The sequence below is a fragment of the Phacochoerus africanus genome, chromosome 1, assembly GCF_016906955.1.
Source record: "Phacochoerus africanus isolate WHEZ1 chromosome 1, ROS_Pafr_v1, whole genome shotgun sequence".
Classification (NCBI taxonomy): Eukaryota; Metazoa; Chordata; class Mammalia; order Artiodactyla; family Suidae; genus Phacochoerus; species Phacochoerus africanus.
The window spans coordinates 138,675,031-138,698,331 of record NC_062544.1 but is presented as its reverse complement, the minus strand read 5'-3'; the positions used below and the strand labels follow the sequence as shown (position 1 = coordinate 138,698,331).

General features: G+C 34.1%; 1 pseudogene; it reads right to left on the bottom strand.

Moving 5' to 3' along the window:
• Positions 1-16,958: 16,958 nt before the first annotated feature.
• The window catches only part of LOC125110634 (40S ribosomal protein SA-like), a 49,823-nt pseudogene continuing 43,480 nt past the window's right edge, over positions 16,959-23,301 (bottom strand).

Sequence of the window (23,301 nt, the reverse complement as noted above, 5' to 3'; positions counted from 1 at the left end):
CTGAAATCTCTGTATCCTACAAACTGCTTTCTTCTAGTCTTCTTGAATCCTCCATCTGAATACATATTTTTAAATGTTGTCCAAGAGTGTGAAGGAGTTACAGGCAGAGTTTAGAATTTCCCATCTGTGGCTTCTTCCTTTTCAGGAGTTTCCTCTAATTTCCAGCTACTCCGGTAGCTCCATGCTCTGACTATTGTCTCTTTAGCCAATATCTGTTTGAACTCTAATCTCACTCTGCAATTTCTGTGATAGAACAGTAGGAAATGCTTTTAAGGAAAAAAAAGCTATTTAAATATGGCCTTCTTTCTTTTCAAGAATTATGTCCTCTACAGTTCCTGCCTGTTTTTGTTTGCTTAGTGGTAGCTTCAAGTAGTTTGATATTTTGTGCAGAATTTATACACCATGGTCACAAGATTAATGCAAAATGACCTTCACTGGTCTCCCCCAAACTGGAGGTCCTCTACTGATCAGAAGAATTTTCTTTCAAAAAGAATGTTCACCTCATTACCAATGAAAGTAACAAACATATCTGATGTTATCTCATGTTTCTGTTTTATACTTTCTTGACAGTTCACATTTTTCAATCTATTTATTTTCCTTTGATAAATTGGCAGACACCGAGGATAAAAAAGAAAAATCTAGGAAAAGATAGACTGGTGGTCATGGACCAAGTAGCTTCATAACCAGTTTTAAAGCTGTTAAATCGATCAGTGATATATTACAAGTCAATGTATCAATAACAGACCTTTCTTACCCAAAGTAAGCCATTCTGAAGCAGGTTCACTCTAATATACATGCCACTGAATACCAAGCAATCAAAAACAGTCTCAGCCAAGCAACCATACTTTTACTGATGATGTTGCCCTGTGTGCACCTCTGAAAATCCACCCATCTCTGAATTCCGTGATTTCTCACAACCTGATATACAATTAGTAGTCTGCCTTGCTTGGAGAATTAGCAATTAATTCTAAATAGCTCTTCAGTGCTTGTCATGTCTTCTTTTTTTAATTAATTTTTACTTTTAAGGCCACATCTGTGGCACATGGAAGTTTTCAGTCTAGGGGTCAAATCAGAGCTGCACCTGCAGGCTGATGCCACAGCTACAGCAACATGGGATCCAGGCCTCTTCTGTGACCTATGCCACAGCTTGCAGCAATGCTGGATCCTTAACCCAAGGAGGGAGGCCAGGGATTGAACCAGCATCCTCATGGCATCCACTGAGCCAAAACCTTGCTTCATCTTTTAACAGTATAAATCCTATTTTTAATTTTACTAATTGCTACAATTATATATCCTCTCCAGTGTTGGCATACATCTCTCCTTCCCTCTCACTCTCCACTCTAATATTGTTGAACACCAGTTTTTTGGTATGATGTTCATTTTATATATTTATCCAGTTATCTAATTATATTTAACTACTATGTTTGCCTTTTTTCATTAAGATGAGTTATATTTTATATCCATAATTATACATTATTGCAGTTACTTTTATATTTAAGTTGCTTATTTGTGTGTTCTTTATTTTGATTCATTTTTGTACTGCTTGAAATTTGCCCTCGGCAATATTTATCATGAGTTCTTCCTAGTTTATTTCCTGTGTTTTTGTACATCCAAGATTTTTGTTTTGTCTCATTCTTCCTTCACACTATAATGATAATATGTTTGAATACAGTATTTGTTGATGCAACTTTTTACCCTTCACCCTGAAGACCTAGCCTCTTGTTTTTTAGCATTACTCTTGCAGAGCTATAGGACTATGATAACCTGTATTTTGTTGTTGTTGTTGTTGTTAGTAACCTTACATTTGTTTTCTGCCCTGGTGCCTTTAGGGTGCTTTTAAAACCCTTGAAATAAAATGATTTTATGAATGTTGTTTCTAATTTCCATCTCTGTTCATTTTGCCTCCTATATAGTGAATCCTTTTAATCTGAACTCCAGTTCTTTCTTCTTTATATGACATTATTTCTATTACATTTTTGAATATTAATTTCATTTCCACTTAATTTATTCCCTTATTTTTACTCTAGAAAAAAAATCAAAACTATACATCATGGAATACAAGGTCTTTTACCATTTCATCATTTACTATCTTTTACTGAATCCTTTCAACTCCATACCTAGACACATAGAACTGCTTTCTGAATACTAATTCAACATTCCTAATCAAGATTTTCACCTGATGTAAAGCATTTCTAGAATTCCTAGAGAGAATTGTTCAATGTCTCCATTATACTACCACTTATACTGATGTGTGCCTTATCAGAGCACATTCAATACTCTATGGCTTTTACATGTTCTCCCCTTTTAGACTGTGGGCATCAGAGGGTAAGCAACCTATAATTTGTCCTAATATCATCTGCTTTTACTACATCCTTGGCATAGAGTAGGCACTTTTTAATAAAAGTTTGAAGAATGAATGAACTTACAATTGCATTTTAAGAATCAGTATTCTATTCTCCATTAGAATACTGATCAGGAAGTCATAAAACAGACTTTAACATGCTTGGAAACTTCTAAATTATTTGACTTTGTAGTGCTGTGCCCTTGTGTCCTCACTTGTACTTTGGTGGGGTTTGGGTAAATAATTAATAAGTTCTCTTCCAGCTCTGAAATGTCATTACTCTCTAAATTCATTATTCCATAACCAAAATTTCTTCTGAATAGTAAGGTAGGTCTTTTTAGAAATTCAATGAAAGTTTAAGTTCATCAAAGAAAAAAAACATAACGACATACCTTTTACTATGTGCAAGACACATAATTTATTTCATCACAACCCAACCATGTAGATGATATTATTATCCTCATTTTACATACATACAATCTGAGACACATAAAGATTAAGTACTATGCTCATGTTCACACATTACCTATAAGTGATATGGCTAATATTTGGAAGCTAGGTAGACTTTCCTTGTGTTCTGTGCTCTTAAATGGCATTCTATGCGGCTTCGTATTGTTTCATGCAGCTAGAATTCAAATTAAATATAAATATTTTTGATAAAGTTCATTATTGCTTGTTCATAGTAGGTGTTCATATATATACATGTGTGTATGTATTGAATCAATGCATAAACTTTCATGAAATATCTGAATAAGGTGTTGTTATAGCATGCAGACTATAGATGTATGTACTCTGTAAATATAACAGAGCATATCTAATTGGATTTCTTGCACTTTTCCATATTTACATGTAGTGAATGCTAAAATAAAATGTAACTGAGATCTTTACAAAGCACCAAAAGCAGCCCTAAAAGAAGAACAATTTAAAAATGAAAACATTTTTCAAGTTCTTACGTTTCAGCTCAAGAATGCTACAAATAAAAACATTATTTATAAAATACAGTGGTAATAATGCATCTTTCAGGTTGACATAAAGAATGTATATCAGCAATAAAATTGTCAATATACTAGGCAGGTATAATACTCTAACTGTGTTCAATGCTATCAAGATATAGTGGCATTCAAATGTGAACAGAAATTCAGATCTTAGGATAGCCTTTATATTATATTCTTTGTAATTTTAAAAATAGAATTTAAAAAATCATGTAATGGTGGGCACAACTCTTTCAAAACCTTGATATGTACAGTGTAAGATTAAAAGTACCGTGTATTTACTATATAAAATATACAAACTACTGATAAGCAAAAAGATGTGAACCTATAAGCCTACTATTCGAAAATAACCATTGGGTATATTTCCTTCCTGTCTTGTGTGAGTAGGGTGAGAGAAAGAGAGAGACGAAGGGAGAGAGAATTTGAGCATATTCCAATATGTGTTGAGGATATGTTGGCAATGACAGTGATAATCCACATGCAATGTATCATGTTCCCTCGTAATCTTCAAGGACACACTACCTGCTGCAGAGTACCTGCTGTTTTTGGAACTACTAGCATTTGCTTTGATTCTTTTGTTGTTTCAGCTTCTAAGTCTTACTTTCTGTTCAAAACCACTTGTTGCTACTGCCACTACTGATACAGCCTAACATGAAAATAATCTGTCTATGCCAAGATCTCCCTCCTAATATTGCAGATGAGGAAAACTATCCCTCTCCCATTTTTTGTAGTCCATGAGGTCACTGGGAGCTGACATTCTGGGCTCTACTCTGTGAATCACACAGTCATTCATAGAGACACCTCCTTAAGGTTTCATCTCTACCTACCCTGTTTATAGGAACCCCATACAAATATAAAAATAAAACGAGGTCAGATAAGGGGCCAGATGTTGCTAATAAATCCAGTTTGTTTTCTTGACTCTTTCTGTTTGCAACAGTACTGTAATACCCACCTTCAATATGGTGTATGAAATCATCAATATATGGCCATTTGCTACATACAAAATCAGCAATTTACATACACTTTAACCCAATGACACTCATTTTCTTTTCTTTGAGCCTTAACCTCATAGGCCCTTTGCCCAATTCGTGATACTCCTTCATTGTTCATTCTCTTTTTATTCTTCCTTTCAGTAATTGAACTCTCATTAATTTTAGTTAGACATGGCTACACAGATAGAGACTATCTTTCCTTCTATCCCCCTCTGGCATGGTATCTAGCATACCCACACAGAGCATTAATCTCCTTTGTGCTCTGCTCTGGATCCAGGGTTGGAAATTGGAGTGGGGGGTACTGTCCAGATCTGCCAATTTTAAGTCAGATGGCATTGCAAACTTGCCCTGTTGTCTTGGCCTCAGGGTTCTCATCTTAAAGTGTAATGACCACATCAGATGCCTTGTCCCCTGCCTTCATGCATTGGTTAGTTTCTAGTGTCCCTTCTAACTTTAACATTATGTGATTCCAATGAGCATACACAGTTTCTGTTTAAACTTTTTCAAAGTCACTTACCCATGTATGTAATTTTACTTTCTCCCTTTCAGATATTTTTGAGAAAGCTTGATTTAGTGCCTACTGTGATTATCAAATGATCTTAGCTTATATGTCTTATGTAGACCTGTGCCTCCTTTAAGATGTCCTTTAAGGGCAGAAACCCTGTTTATATTTTGTAGTCCTTATAGCATCCAACAATAAGACTCATTAAATTCTTGTCAAAGTTACTTAATTCATGGTGAGAAAATGGACTGTAGTTTTTTCAATATATAGTAAAGTTAGTACATGAAATATGCACTATAAATTCAAAGACACACTGCTTTGAAATTTTAAGCAGCTAAGGTCCTACTTAGTAATACAGTTTATATATATATTTTGTCTTTTTACCATTTCTTGGGCTGCTCCCGCGGCATATGGAGGTTCCCAGGCTAGGGGTCGAATTGGAGCTGTAGCTGCCAGCCTACGCCAGAGCCACAGCAACGCAGGATCCGAGCCGCGTCTGCGACCTACACCACAGCTCACGGCAACGCCGGATCCTTAACCCACTGAGCAAGGGCAGGGATCGAACCCGCAACCTCATGGTTCCTAGTCAGATTCTGTTAACCACTGCGCCACGACGGGAACTCTGATTTTTTATATTTTTATTTTTGGCTATATCAGTGGCATATGGAAGTTCCCAGGCCAAGGATCCAATCTGAGCCTCAGCTCCAATCTACACTACAGCCAGATCCTTAACTCACTGTGCCATAATAGAAACTATAGTAATATACTTTTTTTTTTCTTTTTAGAGCCGCGCCTGCAGAATATGGGTTGAACTGGAGCTGCAGCTGCCTAACTGCTGGCCTATGCCACAGCCACAGCAGTGTGGTAACTGAGCTGCATCTGTGATCTATACCACAGCTTGTAGCAATGCTGGATTCTTAACCCACTGACTCAGGCCAGGGATCCAACCTACATCCTCATGAATACTAGTTGGGTTCTTAATCCACCGAAGCACAATGGGAACTCCATTAATACATTTCTTAAAGGTTCTAATTAACACTTTGATGGACTGAAAAAATTAACGTGTTTTTCAAATGATAATAATAATAGTAACAGTAATAATAATACCACATGCAATAATGAATCATTTTTGTAGCAGTAAGAAAAAAGCTGCCAATTAAACTATGATTGACTGTAAGATATCCTAATTTCAGAGATACAAAAAGGTCAAAAACATGTCTTTGAATTGATAAATTACTGAAGTAGTAGATAATAATTACTACAAAACAATGCTAGTATTACTACAACCTTTAGAGTGTTAGGTATTATAACTGCCTTACCAGCATGACCTTATTTATACCATGAGCTTGATGGTTCTATTTTATGAACACTAAAAAAAAGGATTAGAGAAAAATAGAAATTTTCCCAAGGTTGTAGCATCTGTCAGACTCTACAGAGTGTTTTTTTAGTAAATATATTATAATCTAGTGCTGTGTAGTTATTTCAAAAGTAGGCACTTCTAACTGGAGAAATTCCTGGGTTTGGATTCTTAGTTTTCATCCCAAACATTGGTGAATTGGAGTGGAATCTCAGGAAGGTCCTATTCCACATGTTTTTTCATACCCATGACATCATTTTCCTTGGTTAGCAAATTGGCTTTGGTTCCTTCATTCTTTTTAACAAGATACCAGGGGGATATAGTATTAACAGAGGGATGAAGTTCATGTGTTGTAGGGATTCCCCAACAAAATGTATTTCTGTAGTTGTTAATCAGACAACGTGTGAAGGATTTGTATCAGGGCTTCTGCATAGATGAAGAATGAAAGTTCCACAATTCTACATCCTTGGAGACATAAACTATAATTGGTGTACTGTATTAAAAAGCTAACAATTAGAGCCCCTGGTTGCTGATCAAGGACATGGTTTTTGTCTATAAATCAAAGACTGCAGGATTTTTGCTCCAAAGGAAATAGAAGACAAATTTGTACTGTCAATTCTCAATTATCTGGGTGCTGATTATTTAGTTTTCTTTCTCTTTCTTTGCTGCTGTGAGGCCCCACAGCACATTTGAGATCTTTAGTACTTGGATAGTGAATAACTTGAGAACTAAAGGATATACCTTCAGTGAGATAATTTTTCAGCTTGCTGGCAATTCTTGACAAGCTTAGATGGATGAAAATGAACAAGGATCATGTGATTGTGAGCAGACTACGCAGCTACATAAATCCCAAAGGTTAGTCATCAACAAAAACAAGATCGCAGTGTCTGTCATTTACTAGATGGGTGGTCTTAGATCAAATATGAACACTGCCAACCTTACAAGGTTTGTGTGAGGATTAAAAAATATATTTGTGTTTTATAAACTGGAAAGTGTTATAAAACACTTTATAAGTCAGAATTTTCTTTCCCTACTCACCATCATCAACCTACAATTCATCTGACCAGCTTAATTAAAGTGTGAATATCACTTAGAATTACTTTTTAGGGAAATGCTTCTCAAATGACTTTCTTCATAAAGGACCATTTAAATTTTTTCTTTCATTGTGAAATTCTAATTTTATAAATAGCAAATAAATTTCTGAAAATAATATAGATAAAAGAAAGATATATGAAATACAGATTCTAATTAGTTGTAATTAAATTCAAAGGGCATAAAATTAATGTGTCAAATTGCTGTAAAAGTTTCTAACCCTTTCTCCCTATTAACTATACTTATTCCATTGTGAATTGGTTACTAACTTTTCAGATACCAGTACTGTTCTGTGGATCACACTTTCAGTAGCATGGGACTAGAGGACCACACAATATGATACTTAACAGATTACAAGACTGCAAAATCTGGCCCCTGATTTCTATTAATGGTGGTCTCCTCACCGTTCTTTGAAGGTGTCACCCTCACTCTTAAAATCAAGTTCACCAAGACTTGAGAAAACACTTTCTTCTGTCCATTATGATCATACAACCCCTTTTGGCCTTGATAACATTTACCATTTAAATTTCCAATTTAACTTCACATCTTAAGAAAACCCCTTCTTGAACACTCAGACTCAGTTATGTTACTTTGTTATGGGTGTTAAATACATCTGGATGTCTTCTTTACAATACTTCCCTAACCTAAAACTGCTGCTTGTAATAAGTTGTTGCCTATTACCAACTACATATTGAAACCTTCTCAAGGCCATGGATTGTGTAAATGTTTTTCAGTTTCTGAATCCCAGTGCTAATAACTGCTTATCACATAGCAGAAATGCAAGAGATATTGCTAATTGATGGACAATTTTTCTGGGCTAAGTTTAAGAGCTGATTATGCAAAATAATTTCCCATAATAAATGCTAATACTTGTGCCCTCTTCTATTTTAAATTATTGAATACATAGGTTAGGTGTGTCATTTTAAACATGTCAACAACACAGAAAATTCTGCCAAACGTCACGTGGAAAGTGAATAATATATATCAGGCATGATTATTTAATTAATTTATTTATTTAGGGCCACACATGTGGCATGTGGAGGTTCCCAGGCTAGGGGTCTAATTGGAGCTACAGCTGCTGGCCTACATTACAGCCTCAGCAACGCTGGATCTGAGCTGCGTCTGCGACCCACACTGAAGCTCACAGCGGCGCTGTATCCTTAACCCACTGAGCGTGACCAGGGGTCAAAACCGCAACCTCATGGCTCCTAGTCAGATTCATTTCCATTGTGCCACAACGGGAACTCCATGTATGATTATCTTTAATACAGTTATGACAACTATTCATTCAAGTACAATTTTACTAAATCAATATGATAAGGATTGTGTCACTTTCATGCAAGCAGTTGAAATTTTCTCAACAGAGCAGTATATTGTGGCAATGGCTTTTACTATAACTTGGTCTCTCTTCGAACAATGTAGTGTTAATGGTTAAGAATCAAGAAGGCTCAATTTTGTGATAGTATGGTTATTTATATCATCTCAAGTGAACCTTAGAAACCTCATTTTATTTCTCAAAAACATTTATTCCAAAAATATTTATATGCCACTGTTTTGTTTATTTATTGAATGAGTAAATATTTTTATTCATGACTTGAACTTTCCATATGACTTATAATATTATATTACCATTTGGTTTGCATCTGTCATAATATATTATTATTTCACCATTTGTTTTGTATCTATCACACTAATTTGTGATTTAAACCTATGGTCATTGCCCCAATTTTTTATTTCCTACTAAATTTTCTATCAATACATTTTCCATCAGTTATCCATTTACCAAACTACATTTTAAAAAGCATGAAAAAACTTTAAGAAATATGCTTAAACATTTTGCATAATTCTCCATTTTCTGTAGTTTAGAGGTAGGATATTTGGTGGCTTGTGTATGAACGAGTGATTGTCTTCAACTCCTTAATTATAGGCTTTACAAACAAGCAGGGAGAATAAAATGTATTAAGTAATACAGGATAATTTTACCACTGTAATAAATAGGAAAAAATAGATTAACTTGAAAAAAATATATGTTCTTCAAGGTATTAAGGAATTGAATAAAGAGAGCTAAGAATATTAACTTTACTTATTAGTTTATTTCACTGTATAACAAATTACTACCCTAAATTTACTCATTTAAAACAGCACTGTATTTGGCTTATAGTTCTGATGTTCAGAATTCTGTGCCAATCATGACAAGGCTCTTTATTTGGAGTCTTACAAGACTGAAATGAAGGTAGTTTTTATCTGAGACTCAGAATACATTCCCAACCTCACAGGTTGTTGGAAGAATTTACTTTATTTTACGGTGGTTGTAGAAATGAGGACTCAGTTTTGCTGTAGTTCTTGGCTAGGGATCATTCTAAGCCCCTACAGGGAACCCCTATTCATTGGCACTTCACAACATGAATGCTTTCCTTCTTTAAGTCAAGTAGGGTCCTTATCTATGATTCTTCTACAACAAGCCAGAAACAACTCTGTGTTTTTAAAGGGTTCTTGTGATTGGATTAGGTCCACTGGATAATTTCCTTTCTCAAAGTTAATCATGAAATATAACACAATCTAGTCCTATTAGTAAAACTCATCATATTCAAGGGCTCAGAACGATACCAAGAAATATTCCAGGTGTAGGAAATCATGGACATAAACTTAATATTTTGCCTCCCAAAACTTTTAATGAAAGAAATCACCAGCTGGTATAAATTGTATAAATTGAGAATCACCAGATAGTTTTACTTATGGGTATTCACTGATTCTGCATTGAACTCAAAATAAATCTTAGCCCACAATGGTGGGATCTATGGTGGAAAAGAGAAATCAGCAAGGGGCTGTCTTGGACATGTCAGTAGAAATTATCCAAATTATAATACATGTATCAAAAAAAGAAAAAAAAAAAGAAGAGACAGGAAGAAGACAAAAAAAGTCTAAGATGCGTAACTGGACTTCCAGACATAAAGGAGAGGGACTAGAGAGAAGAGATATATATATAAGGATAGTATCTAGAATTTTTCAAATCTGTTGACATATCAATCCAAACGACAGATAAAAGAAACTTGCTGAGTGAGAAGCAGAATAAATATTGGAAAACTGCATATAACAATAAACTAGATAAAAAGGACAAGTTAATAGCTGACAGAGGGGGAATAAAAGCACTACCTACAAAGTCTCCACAATAAGATTTTCAGATGACATTTCAAAAGAGATTGTGGAAGATAGAAGACAATGCCAGTCTATATTTATAATTCTGAAAGGAAAACATAAAAAGAGTCAACAAAAAATTCTAGAATAATTATCCATCAAAATGAATAGGGAATAAATAACAAAAATTGAGAAATTCTATAAAACTAGCAGTCAAAATTAACTAATATGAAAATTAGACTATAAGATATATACTGTCTCCATCATGGCTTAACATAATAGAGAGTATGCTATTTGACTTTAGCGTAAATAAATTAGAAATAATAACAGAAAAATAACTAGAAATTCCCCAATTTTTAGAAATTAAACAATAATTCTAAATAACCTGTAGATTACAGAGTAAATCACAGTAGAAATAGAAGACATTTTGTGATAAATTATAAACAAAATGTAACATTAAAATTGAGGGATGTAGCAGAAGCATTGTTTAGATAGAAATTTATAGCTATAAACAACATTAGGGAGAAAAGTTCTCAAACAGATGATTTAACCTCCCAAAATAAAAAGCTAGAAAAATAAAGGATACTAAACACAGCAAAAATGGAAGAAAACACAGAGCAATGATAAATTCAAAAATCTATTAAATAGAAAATACAAAGAAAATCAACGAAACCAAAAACAGATTTGTGAAACAAAGTTGATAAACTCTTAGCAAAATAAATTACCAAAATCAATAATGAAAATATAGTATCTCCATAGATTCTACAGATAATAAATAAATAATAAGAGGACATTATGAACAACTTTATGCCAATATATCTGACAAATCAAATGGAGTGGAAACATTCATGAAAATCAAAACTTTGCAAACTGACACAAAAGAAACATAAAACTGCATTATGTACTTGAAAAAAAATTGAAAAAATTAGGCCACAAGTAAAATCATACCATAAAGAAAATGCCAGTCTTTAGGTCTATTTCTTTTAAATATTAGGGAAGAAATAATACCACCCTTAATTTTATTTTTAAATAGTATGGAAAAGGGAAAATTCCTCAGCTTTGTTATTAGATTAACACAATATTTACACGGAGATATAAAAGGCACTCTACAAGAAAGGAACATTATAAGCCAATCTGTGTCATGAATGTAGATTCAAAAAATCTTAAATAATACATGATCAAATTACACCCAATATTATATAACAAGTATACTGAGGTTTATTTTGGGACTATACAGCTTGATGATGCAAAACTGATTTTAAAAATCCACCAGTGTAAGTCATCACATAAAAATAATAAAGGAAAATGCCATTATAATAGTCTGAATAGGTGACAACCATAAAAAAAATTAGTAAAATTCAACAGCTGTTCATGACTAAAAATGGAAGCTTTCAGCATAAAGGTAAGGAAGGGAGAGTAAAAGAAAATAATTTACTGTTTTAGCTAGCAAATGGTAACTATCATTATGTTACATGTAACATCACACATAACAGTGAAATTGTAAATGTTTTTCTACTGAGGACAGGAACAGAGAATTATGTCCACTTTTGAACTTCTATCCAACATTGTATTGAAGTTATCTTCTATCCAACATTGTATTGAAGTTGGTATGACAGAGAGGAACAGAAGCAAAAGTGTCATTTTTTTCAGAGATGACACAATTATATTTGTAGAATATCCAAAATTTCTAAACACTTCACCCTTGTGAAAATTTATATTTTAGAATTCTGCCATTTTTTAAGATTACAAAGTCAAATGAAACAAGTGAAAAAAGAAAAACAAGTGTTTATCTACATACTAACAGAAAAAATACAAAAATGAAAATTTTAAATATCAACCATAATTACAATTAAAGACATAAATACTAAAGATTAAATCTAAAAATATGTGGAATAGGCAAACTATGCTATATAGGATGGATAAACAACAAGGTCCTACTGTATAGCATAGGAAACTTTATTCAATATTTTGTGACAAACCATAATGGAAAAGAATATGAATAAGTATTTATATATATATGTATGTATTTGAATCACTTTAATGTATGTATATATATTCAGATATATATGTATATTTGAATCACTTTAATGTATAGAAGAAATTAACACAAAATTGTAAATCAACTATACCTCACTAAAACTTTTAAAATAAAATAAAAAAACTAAAAGTTTGTATAAGAAACCTGCATTAAAAAAACCACTGTTGAGTGAAGTTAAAATATATGAACTGTATGTATTAGAATATTTAATATTATCCAAATGCCATGAATAACTTGCTCTTTAGCTTCAAAGCAATCCCAATCAAAATCTCAGCATCATATTTTGGTAGAAATTAACAGCATAATTCTAAGGTTTTTATAAAAATGTAAATGATTTGCTATAGCTCAATTTAGAGTAAGAAGAATAAGGTAGGAAGGACTTAATATACCAGATTTTAACATACACTGGAAAGCTACACTAATCAAAAAATGTTTATAGAGCATGGACAGAGAAAAAATAAGTAGAACAGAGTCCAGAAGCATACCGAAATGTGATTGTTTAATTCATATCAGGAACATATATAGATTTTATAATAAATTGTGCTGGATGCGTGTTTGTATTCAAATGAATTTTGAATCCTTACACCAAATGTACAATAAATTCTAAATGTATAATAAACTAAAATACAAAATCTAAAATGAAATAGCTTTTAGAAATACAGTGTTCAATAGAAGTATAATGTGAGCCACAAATGTGTGCCACATAAGTTATAAAAATATAAGGAAAAAGGTAAAATTAATTTTAATAATATGTTTAATTTTACTTAAGGTATTCAAATATTATATTCATATTTAATTAATACATGGATTATTTGAGATATTTTATATTCTTTTTTATATTGTTTTCAAAATCCATTGTGGTTTCCACTCAGCACACACCTCAATTCATACAAGCCATTTTCCAAGTGCTCTATAGTCACATATGATCTGTGGACAGCACCATTCTAGACAAATAACACTGGATAGGAGAGGCAAATATTTCTGAAACAGGGTGTCAAAAGCATAACCAAAAGAAGATTGATAAACTTTACTTTATCAAACTGATTACTTTTCATCAAACATACCAGTAAGAGAATGAAAATATAAACCACAGAGTTGGAGTCACTCCCAATACAAAAAACTTGATATATCAAGAATTATTATTTTTTCTTCATTTTTTGGCCATGGCTTGATGTGGGATCTCAGTTCCCAGGACAAGGACTGAATCTGGTCTGTAATGATGAAAATGCCAAATCCTAACCACTAGATCACAGGGAACCTCCCTATCAAGGACTTCTAAAAATCACTGAGAAACAGACAAATCAATAGGAGAAAGGGTAAAATGTGAATTCAGAGGCAATTGTTTTCTTTTCTTTTATGTGTACTTTTATATTAAAATATGATTTTATATTTTTCTCTACTTTTCAAAAATATCTTAGTATAAGGTTTCCCAGTTATTCCCAGGAAATTATTCTATATTCATTATTATTTTAATATTAATTTAAACATCAAAAATTAGGTTTGTTATTATATAATAATGTGCATATGAATAATTTTCCATTTGGAAATAGCTTAATATTATTTCATTATTTTATATTTATTTATATATATTATATACAAACATATTTCTCCCTACTTTTATGTTTTTCATCATCCTAACATATATTTTTCAAAAGCATTGTGAAATGCCATTATATTATAAAATCATTACTATAGTTAGATGCATAATTCTTTTTCAACTTATTTAGATTATTTGTGGTTTTTTTAAAATTTTATAGTGATTTTTATTTTTTCCATTATAGCTGGTTTACAGTGTTCTGTTAATTTGCTACTGCACAGCAGGGTGACCCAGTCATATATACATGTATACATTCTTTTTTCTCACATTATCATGCTCCATTGTAAGGGACTAGATATGGTTCCCAGTGCTATAGAGCAGGATCTCATTGCTTATCCATTCCAAAGGCAATAGTTATTAATCCCAAATTTCCAGGCCCTCCCACTCCCTCCCCCTCCCCCTTGGCAATCACAAGTCTGTTTTCCTTGTCCATGAGTTTCTTTTCTGTGGAAAGATTCATTTGTGCCGTATATTAGATTCCGGATACAAGTGATATCGTATGGTATTTGTCTTTCTCTTTCTGACTTACTTCATTTAGTATGAGAGTCTCTAGTTCCATCCATGTTGCTGCAAATGGCATTGTTTTGTTCTTTTTTATAGCTGAGTAGTACTACATGTGTATCTATACCGCATTTTCTTAATCCAATCATCTGTCGATGGACACTTGGGTTGATTCCATGTCTTGGCTATTGTGAATAGTGCTGCAATGAACATGCGGGTGCATGTGTCTTTTTTAAGAAAAGTTTTGTCTGGTTATATGCCCAAGAGTGGGATTGCTGGGTCATTTGGTAGTTCTATGTATAGATTTCTAAGGTACCTCCATACTGTTTTCCATAGTGGTTGTACCAGCTTACATTCCCACCGACAGTGCAGATTCCCTTTTCTCCACACTCTCTCAGCATTTGTTATTTGTGGACTTATTAATGATGGCCATTTTGACTGGTGTGAGATGGCACCTCCAATTTAGATTATTTGACAGTATTATAGATTTCATAGTTTAATAAAGAAAAGTTTTTATCCTTCTTATTGGTTTATTCAATTTTTTAGAGTGAAAACAATCATTTGGAAGTTTTGAAGTGATGCAAAAGCATTGTATAGTTAGTCAATAGAAACTAAGAACGTAATCAATTAATGTATACTCCAAAGTGGAATTTTGCAATTTTAATTTTAAAAAACACATGTGCAAAAAAAATAAAGACAGAATTTACTGGATTCATATGGTTCTGAGTGTGAGGTTGGTGTCTTGGTAATATCAAATAAAATATAGAGAACTTTCACCTAGCACTATTTCTCCTTAAGACAACTGCACTCTAGAAATGAAAGTTTTATAAAACTGTATAAAGTTCTGTGGAATACTCTGAAGGAAAGTGAAACACTATGAATGACATACATAAGGGTAAATATTAATTGCAAGATTAAATAAGTATCAAATATTTGGAATAAATTGTGTAATTTTGCAGCCTTAAATGATGGTCATTTTCTAGATGACCTTATCAAATGGTGTTTTGGTACCTGGCTCAATGGAATCTGAACCCAAATGAAGTAAGGAAAATAGTGTTTTTTACTATTAATCATGTAAAATTTTTCAGGTATGACCAAAAAAGACAATGATTTAGTGGAAAGAGGAGTCAGAATCCAGTTCTTTTTTTTTTTTTTTTGGCTTTTAAGGGCAGCACCTGCAGCATAGGGAAGTTCCCAGGCCAGGGGTCGAATTGGAGTTGTAGCTGCTGGCCTACACTGCAGGCACAGCAATGCTGGATCCTTAACCCACTGAGCAAGGCCAGGGACTGAACCTGCATCCTCATGGATACAAGTTGGATTCATTTCCGCTGCACCTCAACGGGAACTCCAGAATCCAGTTTCTTTATATAATCATTTGCGTGAACCTGAGCAAGTTATAAACTTTTATTTACATGGACAAACTCTGAAATCATATGGATACAAATGACACAAATTTTATATTTCTCTTTATTTGGGATTTTCACACTGAATGTAAGTTATTAAAACAAATTATAGACTTTCCCCTGAATCTTCAAAAACCTAGGGAAACTTTTGCTCTATTGAGCCTAATACTGGCGAAGAATTTTATATTTTACATATTTTTTGTATATCTTTTCTCACTAGATTATCCTAACAAGCAAAGGGGTTAGGAAGGCATAAGATAAATAGCAGTATTTATGAGCCACATGGTCCAACTTAAATTATAACCAGACCAAATCTGTGGTCGAGCACTACACTTTACTGTGGAGCTTTGCTGTTTCAGATAGAATTTAATTTGGTCAGACAATACAAAACAAAGAAAACCTATGTTCATATCATATAACCTCATCTGTATTCAAACTACCTTTTCCAGATTGCAAATATCAGCAGGGATAAATATGTAAGAATAGTTCCAGGAGTAATGGAGTTATGTCTTGCTGTTTGACACTGCTGGAAACTCGATCAGAAGTATAAGCTCCAGGCAAGGCGGAAGAAAGCTTTTTCACATGGGGAGAATAATGGTAATTGGGCAAGGAGGCTCTCATTATTTCCTACCGACACTGTATTCCAGCATTTCACTCAAATGAACAATGAACCTGCTTATATTCTTTATGGCATCTGAATCTCTTGACCTACTTATTAGAGAACTAGGATCAAGAAAGAGTTCTGAGAGCCCAAGATGGGTAGGGGATAGTTAGGCAAGTTTCTTTTTTAGCTATACCATCCAGAGAATGTGTGTCTGGTTTCCTATTCTTTAATTTAATTTTTTTGAATCATTAACCCATCATTTAAGACCTTACATAAAGCCTTTGGGTGTGATCTACTTTGGAGTTCACTCTCATTGGGGAATTTCTTATTCTGCAAAAAACTCCTTCATAAAGCAAATATTTTACCTTTATAAAAACACAAAGAGCCATGGTGCTAATTTTCAGTTAGGAGAGAGTATGAGTGAAGCCAGGCTGCGGCAGGGTGAGAAGCCCAAGGAATGCAGAGGCAGGTATCAAAGGAAAATAAGGAAGGTTTCCAGCTTGGAAGCAGCTGCAAGAAACACAGGGACATAAAAACCAGTAAAAGGAAGATAGGAGCTGAGACACCGGAGATAGCCAGGTTTCTTAGTAAACCACACTCTCACATTCAGAACCTCTGCAACAGAATTCGCAGGATCAAGGTACAGGATCCTGCACTTGTCATGTTTAGATTTCATTTTCAAATATTGAGACCAATACTGCACAGATCCTTTCAGATCCTGCTTGACCTAATCAGGTGTTTAGTATTCTCTGCTGATTATCATTTGCAGATCTGAGAAGCTCCCCCTCTGTGGAGAGTTAAGACACAGGTAATAGTGCTAAAGCAAGAGAGGACCAAAAAAATTATTAAAATTGTATAGATTTCTAAGGTACCTCAAAACTATTCTCCATCGTGGTTGTACCAGCTTACATTCCCACCAATAGTGCAAGAGGGTTCCCTAAACTCCACACCCCCTCCAGCGTTTGTATTTGTGGACTTATTAATGATGGCCATTCTGACTGGTGTGAGGTGGTATCTCATGGTAGTTTTGATTTGCATTTCTCTAATAATCAGGGATGTTGAGCATTTTTTCATGTGCTTGCTGGCCATCTGTACATCTTCTTTGGGAAAATGTCTCTTCAGGTCTTTTGCCCATTTTTCCATTGGGTTGTTGGCTTTTTTGCTGTTGAGTTGTATAAGTTGCTTGTATAATTTAGAGATTAGGCCCTTGTCCGTTGCATCATTTGAAACTATTTTCTCCCATTCTGTAAGTTGTCTTTTTGTTCTCTTTTTGGTTTCCGTTGCTGTGCAAAAGCTTCTCAGTTTGATTAGGCCCCACTGGTTTATTTTTTCCTTTATTTCTGTTGCTTTGGGAGACGACCTGAGAAAACATTTGTAAGGTTGATGTCGGAGAATGTTCTGCCTGTGTTCTCTTGCAGCAGTTTGATGGTGTCTTGTCTTATATTTAAGTCTTTCAGCCATTGTGAGTTTATTTTGGTGCATGGTGTGAGGGTGTGTTCTAGTTTCATTGCTTTGCATGCAGCTGTCCAGCTTTCCCAGCAATGCTTGCTGAAAAGACTGTCTTTTTCCTAAGTTATGTTCTTGCCTTCTTCGTCAAAGATTAATTGAACTTGGGTGTCTGGGTGTATTTCTGGGTCCTCTCTTCTGTTCCATTGGTCTGTCTGTCTGTTTTGGTACCACTCCCACACTGTCGTGATGATGGTGGCTTTGTAACATTGCCTGAAGTCTGGGAGAGAGATGCCTCCTGCTTGGTTTTTGTTCTTCAGAATTGCTTTGGCCATTCTGGCCTTTTGTGGTTCCATATAAATTTTTGGATTGTTTGTTCTAGTTCTGTGAAAAATGTCATGGGCAATTTGAGAGGGATGGCATTGACTCTGTAGATTGCTTTGGGTAGTATGGCCACTTCTACAATATTAATTTTTGCAACCCAGGAGCATGGAATATCTTTCCATTTCTTAACATCTTCTTTAATATCCTTGTTTAATGTTTTGTAGTTCTCTGTATAGAGGTCCTTTACCTCCTTGATCAGGTGTGTCCCTAGGTATTTGATTCCTTGGGGTGCAATTTTAAAAGGGATTGTATTTCTGTATTCCTTTTCTAATATTTCATTGTTAGTACACAGAAATGTGACTGATTTCTGAATGTTAATCTTATATCTTGCTACTTTGCTGAATTTGGTGATCAGTTCAAGTAGTTTTTGGGTTGAGTCCTTAGGGTTTTCTATATATAGTATCATGTCCTCTGCATACAGTGACAGTTTTACCTCTTCTCTTCCTATTTGGATGCCTTTTATTTCCTTTGTTTGTCTGATTGCTGTGGCTAGGCTTCCAGTACTATGTTGAATAACAGTGATGAGAGTAGGTATCCTTGTCTTGTTCCAGATTTTAGTGGGAGGGCTTTCAGATTTTCTCTGTTGAGTATTATATTGGCTCTCGGTTTGTCCTAAATGGCTTTGATTATGTTAAATTATGTTCCCTCTATACCCACTTTGGTAAGAGTTTTGATCATGAATGGATATTGGACTTTGTCAAATGCTTTCTACCATATGACCCAGCAATCCCATTCTTGGGCATATATCTGGACAAAACTTTCCATAAAAAAGACACATGTACCCACATGTTCATTGCAGCTCTATTCACAATAGCCGAGATTTGCAAACAACCCAAATGTCCATCGACAGATGATTGAATTAGGAAGATGTGGTATATATACACAATGGAATACTACTCAGCCATAAAAAAGAATGAAATAATCCCTGGCATTTGCAGCAACATGGATGGAACTAGAGCCTCTCATACTGAGTGAAGTAAGTCAGAAAGAGAATGACAAATACCATATGATGTCACTTATATCTGGAATTAATATATGGCACAAGCGAACCTTTCCACAGAAAAGAAAATCATGGACTTGGAGAATTGACTTGTGGTTTCCAAGTGGGAGGGGGAGGGATTGGGTTGGATTGGGAGCTTGGGGTTAATAGATGCAAACTATTGCCTTTGGAATGGATTAGCAATGAGATCCTGCTGTGTAGCACTGGGAACTATGTCTAGTCACTTATGATGGAACATGTAAAGTGAGAAAATAGAATGTATACATGTATGTGTAACTGGGTCACCATGCTATACAGTAGAAAAAAATTGTATCCGGGAAATAACAATTTAAAAATCATTAAAATTTCATTTAAAACTTAAAAACCAAATTTCCTTCATATTTTCCACTTAGGAGTTTTCTTTGGCTAGTGCTCCCACCTGTAACCATTTCTCCAACCCAATTGTCATTTGTTACAATTCTATTTCATTTTTCATGGCTCAGAAATTCAACTCTTTCGGGGATTATGTCTTATCTACCATCTTATTCTGCATCTACTTAACAGAGGTTTGGACTTTTTTGTGTAAGATGCTTTGGTCAAATATCTCCTAATGAATGCCTATTGTCTAAATCCTTTGGTCAGGTCTGTTGAAATCAAGAAGCATGATTAAAGGATTAAAGTCCATTTCTTCTTTACAATGAAGCTTTTCTTCCATGTATTTATGGAACATGGAGAACATTTACAGCAAAACTGATTCTTGCATTCATGTTTTTCTCCTCAATTGAAATCAAAAGCAAAAAAAAAAAAAAAGTGTTACCATCAACTCATTTCCTAATGTTATCCTCCTGGGCCTGATTTAATAGATTTTTATGAAATTTAATGGCATAATAGCTGGCTTTCTCTTTTTTCACCTGAAATCACTAAGCAATTCAAAATATGGAAGGCCCATATTTATGAGTCTTCCACCCCAAGTAGAAGAGAATTAGATGGACTAAAATAAATTCTTGATAAACTTTTGGAGTTCATTCCTTCATGAAAGGCCTTACCAGCCACACCATAAAGATTACAGTTCCCAAAATACAATCAAAGAAATAAATAGGTCAGCGTTCCATCCAATGTAAGGGAGTTCTCACATATTTTATTGCACAATGTGGGTATCTATGATTTATCACATTCCATTTTTCATCATGAGAAAGTCACAGGTATTGCAAGAGGTTATAAACCTTGATTTTTTTGAATCATAGTTCCATCAGCATTATTTACTACAGAAAACAACATTTGTGAGACAAGTAAATTTTACTTTATTTCCACTGGTATAATAAATAATTTATCAATTACCCTATAACAGGGAGCACTCTAGCTATACACAACGGTTTGGATATTAATTTGTTCCCATAATAAGGCTCTGGTTTATGATAATCTGTGTATTAACCTGAGTTAGCCAATATACTTTGACACCATGCTGATTCCATATGCAACAATTGCCTGAGAAACTGTGATATAAGTAAGTGAAGCACTGTATTGTACCAGCAATACTCTAATAGCCCTGGCTCTGCCACTTGAAAGTATTCAACATGGTAAATCTTGATAGTTCAGGACCATTACTTTGGAAACACCAGGTGAGAGAATCTGAGACCCACCTACCTCCTCTGCTGTGTCCAGAGAAGGAAAGAATATAATATTGGGCTTAGGGTGACAAAAGTTACCCATGGTTAGTACTATTTCATATGTGGGTGTGATACGGATGTCACATTATTGTTAAGATACCTCTGTTCTGATTTTTGATTAGAGATGCCCAGATACACTACTTATCCTTCGGCCTTTGGCTAACAATTACATTAACAATAAGAGCTATTTATTGAGTAACATTACTGTGCAAAGTTTTTAAGATTTACTATCTTATTTTATTAGTTCTAGGAAACTTATGGGTTGGAACTGGCTCATACTGGCTCTTGAGAACTGATTACATGACTCTTTTCCCAAGTGCTCATTCACTGCTATTAGAGTGGTAGCTTGAAATTGGCCATGGTGAAATTATTTTATTATGGAAGTTGACAAACTCTACAATTTTGGGCTTTTTAAATGTATGGTTCAACAGCACCACTGTGACATTTGGAATTAGATATTATTATTTCTATTTTATCAATGACGTAATTAAGGCTAAAAGAGGTGAAATATCATGGTTATAGTTAGTAGTCAGTGTGTAAATTTCAGACAGGAGTTTAAATCCATGTTTATTATACACCAGAATACAACTCTTTCCAATGTGGGTAAATTGTTGAGGCTGCGTGCACACTTAAGCAGGGTCAGCCACTGTGTATAAATTGACTGTTTTTCAATAAATTCAATCAAATGTTTACTTGCCCTAATGCTTTGGTTTTATTGATTTTTTTAAAAATGCAAATAGCCAGTTATCTTAGTAGAGTTTTTGCATAATGAAAAAAAATTGTTTTTTCAGTTAAGTGTGTTTTTTATGCGGGTCATGACTGCTAGGATATCTTGGCACCTTTTTCTCTTAGTGACATTGACAGGATGTTTTAACATTCACATCCCAACGGACAAATTTAGTAGGAACCAGAGGGGATGGAACTGCAAGAAGAAGGGATAAGTGGGAAAGGAGCTTTAAAATGTATCAAGATATAAGTTACAACATAACATTAAAAAAAAAAGGCATGGTGAGGATACATTGAGAAGTTATAGTGATTTTTTTCTTCAATGCATTATCAATAGCAAAAAAGATCCAGTTTTTCTCTCCAACAAGCAGGATAAAATTCCATGTCATTCTTATTGTAATCCAGAACAGTTTCTAAATTCAAAACATTTTACTTGACAGCTTGTCTTGTTTCTGTAATCTGTTGTTATGGAAATGACTAAGATGTCAAAACATTGTTCTTTATGATCCCACAGGGAAGGAGGGTTTTCACAGGAAAACTCTGAAAGAGGTTTAGAGGCAAACTAAAAACAAATTTGGACTTTGCACTCAAAAATCAAAACACATTTTTTGCTTGGCTGTGCTTTGATTTTCAAATTGCTTCTCCCATGTGGACATTTAATACTCTAGTTTGTGAAATGTCCATAAAGCCCATTTTCAGTTGTTTACCATACATTCATGAACCTGAATATGTCAATGACACCATTTCTTGATTGCATACTGGGAATAATTCAACCATTTTGATTGAATTGACCAGCCAAATATAAATGAAATAAATTAAACCAGTTATTTGGAATAATGGCTAAGCTAAATGATTGCTTAAAATATCTGCAGCCTGTGGATATCGTTCCATTATTTTGCAAACATATATATGTGTGTTACAAAAGGTCAACTCTTTCTCAAGTGTAAAATCTATTGTCTGGAATATTTATTTTAAAGATCAAATGAATTGCTACAATTTAAAAATATGCTTTAAAATGAAAACATGAGCTTCTAAATATGATTATAGAAATGTATTTTTTGTAAATAAATACATTTATTCTTTCTCATTTTAGGGCTTAAGGGACTGATTGCAATACCACTTTCAACTTGCCATTGTGTGGCTTTTGCAAAAGTTGGACAACTTGGTGCTGTGCAAATAATAAACCTAAAAAATTGACCTCACTACCAGCATGCCATCATGGAGAGAAGAAAGAAAGATTAAGAGCCAAAGCATAAGATACCATTTTCTGGGACACAGTCATCAGTAGGCCAGATACCCTTCAGAAAGGTGAATTTTGAAATATCCAAGTCTTTTGAAGCGGGTTCGTCTCCTAGAATCCATATCAGATAGATGTGTTGCTGCCACTAACTTGGCAGGTAATGATCTGCCACGGCAAAATGATAAAACTAAAGACCCTTAGAGTTTCTTTCTCAGACAAGCCACTAATCCTCTGTGTAATCTTTATCTTGAACCTCAATGGTCTCTAAGCTGCACAGTGGTGAGGATGATATCAAGACTGTTTAG